Source organism: Lygodium microphyllum, chromosome 9 (assembly GCF_053477565.2).
Source record: "Lygodium microphyllum isolate KBCC chromosome 9, Lygodium_microphyllum_v1.1.10, whole genome shotgun sequence".
Lineage (NCBI taxonomy): Eukaryota > Viridiplantae > Streptophyta > Polypodiopsida > Schizaeales > Lygodiaceae > Lygodium > Lygodium microphyllum.
The window spans coordinates 154,145,278-154,157,645 of record NC_141143.1 but is presented as its reverse complement, the minus strand read 5'-3'; positions in this window follow the sequence as shown (position 1 = coordinate 154,157,645).

The following is a 12,368-nucleotide window of genomic DNA, read 5'->3' as shown; positions in this document are numbered from 1 at the left end:
TACATCAAGCTTACCCTTGTCCCCAAATAAAATAAGCTTGCAATCCATAGTCTCATTAAAACCTACTTTCCTCATGCACTTTTGGAGTTGCTTCCACAAAGGCTTCACCTCCTTGCACTCCCAAAACAAATGTCTCATTGTTTCTATTTCCTTTCTCCAGAAAACATAGTACAAGGAAGCAGGAAAGACCTTGGTTAATCTCTCCCTCGTGGCCAATTTATTCATGCAAACCCTCTAGAGCATAAAATTGAGCTTCTTTGAAGGGTGTGGACTTCTAGACCCTATAAAGCATTTTGAGCCAGGTCCATTTCTTAGTGTGTGGAAACCACTTTCTCCAGTACTCATAAGCTTTTAGCAAGAAGTCCTTGTCATTCAGAAATAAATCCCTCTATCTTTTACACTTCCACAAAGGCTTGCCAGTACGCGCTATCATAAACATGATAATGTTGGATTCGAAAATGACTCTAAGAAAGGCCGATCATCTCTAACTTTATCTAGAGCTCTTTTGACAAAGTCAACTTCTTTATTAGATAAACCAAATTGCTCCTAAATCACCAGAACCACTTTGAAGGATAGACTAGAATGGTCCCAAATATCTTCCCACATGCACACACCTTTCTTCATTACACTTTTGGCCAGCCTATATTGCTGCAATCCAAGCCTATCTAAAGGGTTGAAAGCATGCTTGAAGAACCAGATAGCTTGCTTTAAAGACGAGCCTCCTCTTTTTTCCTTGAACCTCTCCAAGAGGCCTCTTCTAATATTGATTGCCATGCTTGAAACAAATTGTTGGCTACTTGTGGATGGGAATGTTGATCCTTCTCCCCATGAGGAGAGTATTATACCATACGCAAATAGGGTGGCCGAGATTCTTTTTGCCAAACTCCTCCAACCATGCCCTAAGAAAGAATGTCCAAGGTTGAGGAGCATCAAACCTCTTAAGCATGCCAAATAGCAATGAAATAGCTTTAACACTTAGTTTAGGGATCCCTAATCCACCCTCATGTTCGTTGATGGTAACCTAATCCCAAGGGATACCTCCATCCTTTCTATCCCTCTTCCTTGTTCCAAATAAAGCTACCAAATAACCTCCATGCTAGTTGACTAAAGTTCAGTACCATTGCAAAGAAGATGGTAGAAGAAGCCATTGTGACCTTAATGACCACTATTCTACCTAGAAGGGGCAGGGGTTTCCCTCTCCAAGCATCAACCTTACTCTCGACCTTTGTGATCATCTAGTCTACTTTATGCTTCATAGAGATACCAGCCCCTCAAAGGGCAGCTAAATACCTAAATGGTTGTCCATGTTTGATTATCTTGAAGCCAAGATCTAGCATCCATGTGGGAAGCTCATTAGAGCTCAAGGGCACTAATTATGTTTTGGCAGTGTTGACAACATACCTGGATAGTTCACAAAAACTTTCATAAACATCTAGTAATTCCTTTTGGTAGACTCCTCTTTAGCTTTCACCTCAATGATCATTTCAAATAACAAGGGGGCCAAGGGGCACCCCTACTTAACAGATTTCCTTATTACAAAAGGATTTGAGCAAACCCCATTCACCTGCAGAATAGCAAAAGCATTTGCAAACATAGCTCTCACTATTTTAATGAATCATTGACCAAACCTCCACAATGAAATGCCAACTAATTCTATCATATGCTTTGATGAATTCCATATTAATTAGGACAAACTCTGACTTAAATGATAGCGCAAGATCCATATACAGTATCAAGTTCAAAATAGCATCATGATTCTTGTGACACTGTACAAAATTGTGTTGCTAAGCATGTAATACTCTACCAAGACTAAACTTGATCCTATTAGTAAGTCAAGGGTCTGCAACTACCTAACTTGACCCTATCAAGTGACTTAGGAATGAGTTTTACTAGTCCGTGATTGAGCTCTGTAGGGAATTCACCAACCCTTCTTATATGGTTGAAAAGACTGCACATATTATCTGCGCATTCATTCTAGAGAGCCTAGAAACTTTAGCTTGTATTCTGTCAATCCCAAGCAACTTGCCTTTAGCCATTTTATTTACTATGAACATCAACTCCTCCACAAATAATGGCCTACTCATAAGAGCAGCTTCAGAGGTGCCAATTAAATTATTGCTTCCCCTCAAAAACTCTCTTAGTTTGCCTTGATAATTCTCAGGCCACTTAGTCAACAATAGTAGAAAAATGCTTGGTGTGTTATCCAAGTGACAACGTGAGAAGGTGTGCACAACAAGTAGAGAGAGCTCAAGTACAAGAATAATATCTTGCTTAATGATTTATTCACAAGTACAATTGGTACACTCTCTCTACCTTTGAGAGTGACCTCTAGGCTATTTATATAGCCTCACTATAAGTTAGGGTTAGGGTTTCCCTTGCCTTATAGCTCATTCACACCTTTACCTTCCCTCATACACCCTTACTTACTCAAGGTTCCTATGCTACACCTTTAATATCCCCCCCCCCCCCCAAATGCAAAGGTGGCATTGGATTACATAGCACGGAAATGGTTCCCTCCTTCAATGAATCAGTGGGATGCCTTTATAAAATAAGCTACAAGGATGTTTATGGAAAGATGGTACAATGGAGACTAGAAAAGTCAGTCATCACGTGCTTTGGAGACATAGTTTGCCTCCAATTATTTGGGAACTTGAGGAGAGTTGGGACATTTACTTGTGATATTCCTTGTTTGCTTACATTTGTTTACACTTTATCTTGTTGGTATATTTTTTCCAGCCATTGCTTACAATATGTCCCTTTTTGTTACAAAAGGAACATTTAGTAGTCCCAGTATGGACCAAGGGTCGGTTTGTCAAGATAGATGTTGAGCTATCTGGTGCTGCCTTTATTTGGTTTCTTTTCTCCTCATCCAAACAAGACAAAATGACACCTTCAGGTGTAGGATTTGGTACATTTGTTAGGGTAGTGACAAGAGTTGGGTAGACTTTCCTTACGACTTTCAAAAGTATTGCAATGGCATCTTCTTCAGCAAAACTGAAGCTTGGACTGAAGCTAATTGAGCCATCAGACCCTTCATGTGGGAAATGAACTTTTCCAAGTCTTCAGATTGCTTGTATTCCAAGCTGAAGAACTCTATTTTGAGGAAGATTTTGGAATTCTTCCCTCTTACACCAGACAATTTCTCGAGCTCATCCCATTTCTCTTTTGTAGTTGCAAGCTAGTCAAGTATGGTGAATTAAAGATTCATCCACGTGCATTGTCATGGCTTAGGCTCTTTCATCATCTTCAACATCCATAGAATTGGATAGATCAATGGATTCTGTCCCTTTGATGAATGGCCAGTAGCCTCTCTCCATCATTTTATATTTTACTAACACTTGTCATGGGTGGAAGTCTCTCCCATCAAACTTGCGGATTTGAGGTTTCACATCAACATAGGCCATGATAGGAAGGCCTTAATGATTGCACAAATCAATGGTAGTGTCTATTCCTTTACAAGTTTGGTACTACAAGCAGAAGCAATCAAGTTGAAAACATTTGATGTGAACTAGGATAAATAAATTAAATGAAGAGAAGAAAATGTCTATGTGCTTATATTTGACACATAGCCTTACAATTTCCAAAGGAGAGATGATGATAGTTAAGCACTTAATGAATATGCTTAAAAAGCCTTTAGTTTGTAGAGATTAACTAGCAAGCAATGATTAGCGGTTTGATTAGCAGTGTTCAAAAACACTAGTATCCAATCTTAGTGAATGGCTTGTGCTGGAGCCACGAGTTGAATGTTGGCTTGAGAGTAAGCTTCGAGGCAAGAAGCTCTAACTTTGAGCTTCCAGGTTTGCAATGAACTTGAACCTTACTCAACTAGTGATTAAAATCATTGTTCATGACTTTAGTGAGAAGAAACTTGAAGAAAAGCAAGCTTCAAGCTTTTTGGCTATGGTTGCCAACAAGGTACACAGTTAGGGTTTTGCTCTATGTGAACAATACAAAAGGAATTTTAGGAAACCCTTTGAGGATTGAGTAGCCCACTTATGGGGCTAACAAAGCCCTATGGCGGCTACCATGAATGTGTAATCTACAGGTCATGCCATCACTTCGACCTCCACATTGTCCAGAACTGCGTTAATTTGGGAAAACATGCAATGTCGCCTTCCTCGTTGCCCAATGTTGGGTTTTGATGTGACATGCTAAAGCATCCTAAGTTGGAGAACAAATATTTAGAAGAAATCTAGTAAGATATGCTATCTTTTGTTCTCCCCAATTCCTTCAACAGAGGTGGGTATGGAAAGCAACTATGGAGGTGAAGAAGCACAATGAGAAAATTACATGCTCATGTGCACTTAGTGGGAGATGGAGTTCAAGGAAGCTTTTTGGATCAAAGATGGCTCTGATACCATGTTGAAATATCAGAGTGACAACGTGAGAAGGTGTGCACAATAAGGAGAGAGAGCCCAAGTACAAGAAGAAGATCTTGCTTAATGAGTTGTTCACAAATACAACTGATACACCCTCTCTACCTTTGAGAGAGACTTTTAGGCTATTTATATAGCCTCGCTATGAGTTAGGGTTAGGGTTTCCCTTGCCCTACAACTCATTCACACTTTACCTTCCCTCGTACACCCTTGCTTACTCAGGGTTCCTATGTTACACTTCTAACATGGTGAATGCTTTTGCAATGTCCATGTTATCTCTCAGTATTTGTCCTTTGCCATCATCAATGATAGAAATCCTCTCTTTACATTTCTTGACTTTTGAAGCTTAAGAAATACAATGGTTGGTGCATTGCCAACAAGATATCATGAGTCCCTCAGCTCAAGCTTGGGAACCTCTGGCTGATACTAGAGGAGGTCTTCCAAGAAGACTTCGACATCTTTAGGCAACTGTTGTAGTATGGTGTCATTATGGGGCACTTTGAGTGCTTGTAAGATTGCATCTTTAAAAACTTTTGAAGCATTAACATTACCCCATATTTATTATGCTTGAGAATGGCCAAATTCTTTTACTACATAAACAATAGCATTCATGGAGTTAAGCCAATTTCCAACTAGGTACACCGATACTTTACTGATCTTAACCTTGCCTCCTTTAGCATTGAATAAAAGCTTTCTTTCTTCAAAAAGGATAGATTAAATCTAAACAAAGGGGCACCATTGTCAGCATCTGAAACAACATTAAGCCTGAAATAGCAAAGCACATGAACATGGTTAGAAATGGAACTCAGAAATTTGGGTGATTTTAGCATCAAGGTAAATCCACCAAGCTCCCTTGTTTAGATATATCATGTCTAGATGAGCTGCACGCTAGTAATAAGGACCCAGCTGCTTATGATGCCAAGTAAAGTCAAAAGAATTTCCACCATTAAAGGCCACTGCCAAATCAACCAACTCCTAGGACACTTCAAAGTTGTGCTAACTATCTCTCTCCAGGGATAACATCAAGGAGGGACCATGTGATCTATCAAACTCACACTAAGTCATGTTCTAGTCGTCCATATATACGGTGTTGTCCTCCAACATAAGTTTTTGTATATCAACCCAAAGACTTGCTCTATTTTTTGAAGCATTTGGACCATAAACTTAGACAATGAAGCATTCCTCACTACCAATCTCAATAGCAACCACAATAAGACAACCATCACCTTTGCAAAAAATATAAAGAAGGGTTCAAAGTTTCTTTGATCACTAGCATGGTCCCTCTTCTACCTTGCCTACAATAATCACTAAATGAGATATATCCTTTGCACTTGAATTCTCTGTCCTCTTCTACTTCAGGTTTAACCTCTTCAAGTGCAAGAGCATCAGGCTTTCTCTTTCTCAACAATGACTTGCATGTTTCCTTTTTAATTAGAACACCTAGTCCATGTAGATACTTGGTAATCAATGTCAATTTCAACATCCCCAAATCAATTATGATTAGTAATAGCCATCTCGTCTTCACCAACACTGCTCAACATAGCATAAATGTTCTTATCAACAAGTGGCCGATAGGCCAAGTTCTTAGGCAATTCTCTCTTCTTCTTGGGTTGCCCCCCTTAGACCCTACAAGAAGGGCATTTTCTTTATCATGCACCACATCCTTGCTGATACTAGAGGGGTGAGTAAAAGACTTAGGATGTTGGGCTTTCTAAATCTCAATGTTATCTAATTTGGATTTCCCCTTAGCATCGAGTGACCCCTTAGTGTGTCTCTAGACCTCAAAAGCATCAAAGTTAGCTTGGCCTTTCCTTTTAATGTTGGCCATTGCACTCTCCATCTTTCATTGCTCTACAATGAGTAGAGTTGCCTTCTCAACAAACATAGGAGTATCAGAACTTGAGTTTTCTTCTCTTTAGGCACAACCTTTACCTAGGAGTATCAATCAGGTATGTAGGAGTTTTCTTCTTCTTTCTTAGATTGGAAGTATTCCCCAACTGTGCACCAAAAACATGGAGCCCCAAGAGGAACACCAAGAAAACGGGGAATGTACTGCAGTAAAATCTATCTTATATCATCAACAAGCATGTTTTCATATTTTAAGTGATCATAACAAGGAAAAACAACATCAATCTTCTCAAATCTTCACGCAACATCATATAACGATTCTCCCATGGCTTTCACTTGAACGAAATCGATTATGCTCTTCATATTCTTCATAGAATTCATCAAGAGACAACAAAAATACAAGAGAATACACCACTTTAAATGGAAATCATCACATAGCATTCATCCTCAATAGTTCCATAGCTTTCTCTCAAAATCTCTCACTCATAGATACATTGTTTTGCACAGATTTGACTATCTTTCACACACACACACACACACACACACACACACACACTCTCTCTCTCTCTCTCTCTCTCTCTCTCTCTCAATAGTATTGTGGGAGCTTTCGCTCAACTGCCAAGACCCTCGGACCGCTTATTCTTTCAAGTGTTTTAAGCGAGCTCTAATGGCTATCTCTCACCTAGCCGACGCGCCGTCGATCCTACGAGTGTAGTGAGCTTACCTTGATGCCCGATCGAGTACCCTCCTCTCTCTTGCACTCCGGTAACTCCACGATTCTTGATGCTAGCTCAAGCATCCTCAAGCCTCCTCCATCTCCAAGCTCCATCCTCCATAGCCGTGCGCGCTAGAGAAGAGAAGAGAAGAAGAGAGAAGAAGAGAAGAGGAGATGGTGAAGAGCTTCACCCTCTTGATCCCTCATTCTCACACACACTCACTCCCTCACACTCTCACACTCCCTCACTCAAGAGCACACACAAGCAAGAAGGAGAGAATAAGAGAGGAAGAAGAAGACTCTTTTTGCCACACACCAAAGAATGAACTTCTCATTTCCTTTTCAACTTTATATACAAAGCCCTAAATCCTTTTTGGGCGGTCATCCCCTTTTCCCTCTTTTACATGGCCGGCTGTTTTTCCCATTTCCCACCATTCTAATTTATCCTATTCCCAACTAATGCGTACACTTTGCACAGGAGCGAGCCTGGCACTCTTTTACAAAGATTCGGGGGCGCTTCTGCATTTTAATGGTGCGCCCTTTTTCTCTTTTCACGGGCCAACACCGAAGCTTTCTGAGGGTCATGCCCGAACATTTGAATTTTTCAGGGATTGGTTACCGGTCAAGGCGCTTTTTTCTGCTTTTATCATGCGCCTTTTTTGCTACTTCCCTTTTTCCCATTTTCCGCTCCTCTGTGCAATGGAAACACGGTAACAAGTACAATGGAATAATCAAGAATAATCATCCATAAGACCTCTTTGGTCGTGGATACCTCTTCCAAGAGGTATGTCTACTATGAAAGGTCAGCAGAGCCACTACAATGTCCTTTCATAGCTCAACAGTGTCACTATCACTTCAGTCTTCACTTGAGTCTTTAGCAGCTACATCTTCCACTTCTTTGATATATTTTGAACTTGCATCATTCATCTCTTCCCAAGGTTAGAAGAATTCTCCAAGCTACACATCCATCCCACATATCACTTATAGAGGCATATAGAACAGAACAGAACAAAAACAAAGGCTCTATAGATGGTTAACAAATGGTTAATAGAAAGTCATCAAAAAACATTTAGCTCAACTAAAACCATTCAAAACCATCAAGAGTCATCCAATAAGTTTCCAAACACTCTCAAACTCCATAAGTTATCATACCATCCTCTCATATAAAAAGAAAACAAAGCAAAATAGAAGCTCAATAGACTCAATTAGAACCAATCAAACATTATCAGAACATGTTAGAACATCATATCTCCACTAAAAACATCATGAGCTTCTCAAATCTAGTAAACCTTATCCAAAACACTCTTAAACACTTCCAAACCAACTAATCAACATACAAAATTGATTAAAAATCAACCATTCAATCCATAAAAATAACAAAAATCAACCAAAAAATCAAGTCATTTCAACCCTCAACATATCCCCACACTTAATCAGGGAGTATCCTCGCGACCTAGGAAAAAGAGAATAGAAGTTCAAAATATAGCCCAGCTTGATCTTCCACAACATCTTCAAGAAACACTATCCAAGCACGACCCCAACTTATAACCTATATCTAATAAAGAATGCAACGAAAGGAAAGCACCTTTATTTATTAATACAACGTAGAAACAGAAAAACATGACAAACTTGTAAAGGATATAAGAGGTTTGTTTTTCGCCATAAGCATCCATCCATCAGATAGAATCATGAACCAACATCAATCAACTTCTCAATTAGATTCATCTTCATCATCAACTCCACGCAAGAAGGATAAAATGCCATAAAACATATACAAAACTCATATAGACACAAGACAATGTAGTCTAAATGGCACATGCTCTTGAAAAATGAAGAGCAAGGAGAAAGATTTTCATTAAAAAGGATCAGTACATCCAAGAGAGTATCCATAGACTATGTAGGATGAATATATTTTTTCTTAAAATTCACTTAACTTGAGATGTTCCAAACTCTTATTCTCATCCACCAAATGTAGAGGCACATTTTGGAGAAACTATAACCAACACATTCTTTCCAACATGATAATAAATCTGGTAGGAAAAGCTTGTGCAAAATAACACAGAACATCCATCTGAGCAAAAGTCACATCCTCATTAGGATTAATCATCAAGTTTAGAATACTCTTCCTAGTATTTAGGTGAGATTGCTGATGCATAAAAGCAAGATACCAACAAAAATGAGATGCCAAGCATACCAAAGTATCCTCAGAAGAAACATGTGCTCTAGCAAATTGAAGATAAGAATTAGAACATTGCACAAAAGTATCCCAGAAACTAAGAATTATAGGCCAATTAAACACTGGTCTTGTCAAAGAATCATTCAATGTCCACTGTCGTCAACGGAGGATATCACTATTATACCCTAGAGTATCCATCACCGATTGTGGAGGAAGGTTAATATAGTCAAATGGATAATAGGAGAACAGTGAAGAGGATGGTAAGGTAAATCATAGAATGATGATATTTGAATGGATAATGAGGGTGGAAAAGAAGGGAAAGAAAGTATAAATTTTTGAAGGGATTGTGCTGGAAAAATAGAAGAAATAGGTGGAACAACAGAAGTAGGCTCAATAGGAGTAGGTGAGTACATAGGATTAGTAATAAATGGACATATAGTAAAAATTGAAATTTAAGGGGAAACTATAGGGGTAAAAGATAAGAGAGGGATACTATATGATTAGATTGGAGAATAGCAATATACAAGGGTAATCGATAAGAAATTAAGGAATAAGATAGGATATCATGATGATCATATGGACAGATGGAATATCAAAAATCAAAAACTGAAAAGAAATCCTCAGTGAATAAGAGATTATTAGCAATATGGTTCAACACTTGGGATCTCAATGGCTAAATATTTGACTTGTGAAAGACACTCCATCCTCGAGACGGCAAGGATCCAAAACATCATCCTCCAAAGGAGGATACCAGGCATAGCCTTTACACCACAATGTCTGATGTGATAATTCGTCAGGCCATCAATCGAAGTCATTTTAGTAGAATGGGCATACATGACTACTTGCAAAATCACATCTCCTACATGAAGGTTCATGTCCTCCTCATAAAGGATGTGCAAATCTCCTCGGAGATACATAGATAGAAGATAATAACTGAGCTTCATGAGAGATTAACTCGTCAACAAATTTGTCAAACATTGCTTTGAGTAAATCTACAGACCACATGTTTTGCCACCCATCCTTTGGAGGTTCTAAGTCCACATTAATTACTCAAGGAGATGTACAACACAAAGTGCTACTATTGATACTGAATCTAGAAGGATGATGGAGGTGACACTGATTTAGCATAATGAATAAAATCTTCATGAACACAATTCATATGCTGTTGAAGGCACTCAACCTTGGTAGAAAACCCATCGCATAGTTTAGTCTTATGTTGGAAATGATCTAGCTCTTCCTTAGGCAACAAAGAAGACATTATTGGGGTTGGAGGAGGAACAAAAAGAGTAGAAAATTTTTGGTTAAGTTCATCAATAAACTTCATTTGCAACTCTATAGTTTCTTGGGAATGCTACAACTGGCCCTTACATATACCAAGCTTATGAGCCGATTCTATCATTTCCTCAAGAACGGTATTTTTCTCCTTGGTTAAGGACACGTTCGCTTCCTCTAAAGTGGCAATCTTCACTTCTAACTCCTTAATCATGGCCTTCTGTGAATCCATCAAAGCTGTAGCTATAGACATTTGTATATGGATATCACTCAAAGCAATCTTTTTAGAAGTTAAATCCTCTAGAGCTTTGCTAAGCTGACTAGTCAAAGAATCCACCTTGTCTTGCAGTGAGGTATACACTCTTGTATAGATTGTTTGAAGATAAGAAGTCATGTAAGTCTCTAAAGCAGACTAAACACCAGAAACTAGCTCTGAAAGCATAGATCTAGAAAGTATTGTATTCAAGGAAGGAGGAATCTGCGGATCCATTTGTCCTTCCCGTTGCGTTGCAAAGAGGTCGGTACAAGACAAGAACAAGGGAAGGGAACTATTAGACACCTCAAGTATTGGAATCTATACCACTAGAGTTGGAACATGTAGAGCATTAGAAGGATCTTGTGTGCGATGTTTCTTTTGAATGATTGTGGTAGGGGGTACATCTACTAGATTTGGATTGATTTCCATAGGAGGAGAAGGAACAAAAGGAGACTATTGCATAAGTGGAACAAGATCAGACATAGGAATGCTACTTGGGGGAGGTGCCAACTAAATGATCTTCTGTAGAAAAACCCCATAGGACACAATACTACTGAGCTGACCTTTTGTGACATGCTAAAAATGTTGATCCATTTTAGCCAACAAAAAGGTTGTCCAATTAAGCTTAACCCCCTCTAGAATCCATAAAGATACCATGAAGAGTTCTCAGGATAAACACTTTGAGGTAGGCTTGCCTAACATAAAGCGATCCTAGAGGAATTGGCATAATTGCTTCCATAAGGGAGAGGAAATATGTGCCACCGATACACTTAAGAACTGGTGATAACCTTATGTGCTACCAAAGGAATAGAGGTTTCCTTTTGCAACAATGCAAGGATCTCTATAGTGGATAATAAATGATTTCCACTAGGTACAAGGGAAGCTGCAAAAGGCAGGAATAAGGCCTCATTGATAGTAATATGGGATAAACAAAATCAACGGCCATAAACCAAGCCCCAAAGCTTCTTGTAAGTCTTCAGAAAAGAGTAACAAAGCTTTGCATCAACTAGAGAGAACTTCAAGGCCACAAAGAGATGAAGGCTAGCCTTTCGAATATAGTCAACATCCAAAAGAAGAGAATAATCATGGACCGGTAATGGTACATGCTAGATCAAAAGTGGGGGAGTGGAAGAAGATGCCATTTAAACCACACTGGAGTATCCACATACACACAAAACTAGGAAAAGGAGGAAGGATTCCTGGAAAACCCACACATACCACCACTGAGATAGATAACAAGGAAATAAAAATAACAACAAGAAAACTGACTACTTGACTAGACCAGACCTCCCCAAGTATTCCACATCCTACAAAAAATTCGACATGACCTATGTACATATGCGACCGAAAGATCCATGCTATGCATACATATAGGCACCCAAAACCCCGTAATCAAACACTCAAAAGAAAAGAAAATTCAATGCATACCATATCCCAAACACAATACAGAAATTGGGATTGAACCATACACTCAGACCATCACAATAAATATAGACATAAAAGACCTTTGTCTCTGACCAAAGAAAACCCCAATCCCCATAAGCATATCGTGTATACCTATAGTGCGGTGAAGTGGATGAGTGAAAACTATATGATTCATTTTTATTAGATGACCAATTAAGCACAATTCATTATTAAATTATTATATTAATGCATGGTGAGTCATATTCGTATCCCAACCCCTACTTAGACTGACTTGATTGGACTAGACTAGGGGCCTCTACA